At 43.1% G+C, this 1214-nt stretch overlaps 1 non-coding gene across 1 annotated transcript; it reads right to left on the bottom strand.

Annotated features, from left to right (window-relative positions):
* Window positions 1-400: 400 nt before the first annotated feature.
* Window positions 401-472, bottom strand: Trnae-uuc (transfer RNA glutamic acid (anticodon UUC)). Its single transcript has one exon. It is a non-coding gene; the product is annotated as a tRNA-Glu (tRNA).
* Window positions 473-1214: the final 742 nt, after the last annotated feature.

Genomic DNA, 1214 nt, shown 5'->3' with positions numbered 1-1214 from the left:
TCAGCGCTAGTGGTTTCTGCTTCAAAAAGCACTGCCCCCAATCCCTTGAGTACTCAATTTGAGCAGCTTCAAAATACCAGCTCTTCAGGCCTCTCCACATCCCTCCATCGTGTTCAACATGTTGCTTTCAGCTGTGCAGAAAACAGTGGGAGCATAAGGAATTCTGAATTGGCTAGAACAGGAATTGCTTTGTCTAATAGTTTAACCACTTAATAATATCACTTAAAGGAAAATTTTTAATGAATTACATGGAAGATTAAAGTAAATGTGGTTACTCGGATTTTAGGTCGGAAATTCCAGAGCGCGAATCTTCGGAGAAACGTGTGTTCTCTCAACAAGTATTTTTCAGTAGCTTTGCTAACGTGGCTTTAAGTTGAAGTAGTTTCAAAAGAGTTACGTGTTCCCACACCGGGAGTCGAACCCGGGCCGCCTGGGTGAAAACCAGGAATCCTAACCGCTAGACCATGTGGGAACCGATAGTGAGGTCCTCCTGTCTGAACCAATTGAATCAGATGCATCTGCTTCCGCCTCCCACGGTCGACTCCGCCTCCGGTGTCAGATCTGTTCCCTGCGCTTGCGCGGGCTCTCAGCATTCAAGCAACCTGTGCTGGGTTCCGCGGGTAAACACAGAAGCTGGCGTTGAGCCGCTTGTGGTTCAACCAGCCCCCAGGGCCGACAGCCGGCCCTGGTAAGCGTCAGCCTCTTGATTTTCTCAGATCCCGTCGTGCAGGAGCCTGCACCCTGGCCTCAATGTCCAAATATCTCCGTTAAAAGGTTCTGCGGTGCAATCTGAAAAAGAATAGTTTACATGGTTCAAAAAATAAGGGGAAAAGAACCACCAAGTTATGAGAATATTTTGCAAGTCTCAGACCCCAACGTTTGATGCTAAGGGTAACTATTAGAACCAGCTTTTTCCAGTCACAGTTTAAGGATATGACTGAATTTTTTTTTCATTTAGATTAGTTTTAATTTTAAGAACAAAAACTGAAAGGATGAAATCTCCAATAGGGGATCTTTGGGGACAAGAGGCCTTTGAGATTCCTTATTTTAAGATTTTGTAGACTATGTTATTAAAGCAAAGCCTAGATAGCCACGAAGGGGGAAAAAATCCACTTATTACATTATTATAACAACTTTTATGCTGCAGGGAAAAAAAAGAAAAATAAAAAAAGTGAAAAGAACGTCTATTTGAGAAACATTTATGACCCATAATG

The sequence above is a fragment of the Callospermophilus lateralis genome, chromosome 3 (genome assembly GCF_048772815.1).
Source record: "Callospermophilus lateralis isolate mCalLat2 chromosome 3, mCalLat2.hap1, whole genome shotgun sequence".
Taxonomy (NCBI): domain Eukaryota; kingdom Metazoa; phylum Chordata; class Mammalia; order Rodentia; family Sciuridae; genus Callospermophilus; species Callospermophilus lateralis.
The sequence above is the reverse complement of the archived record's forward strand: the minus strand, read 5'-3'. Positions and strand labels throughout refer to the sequence as shown.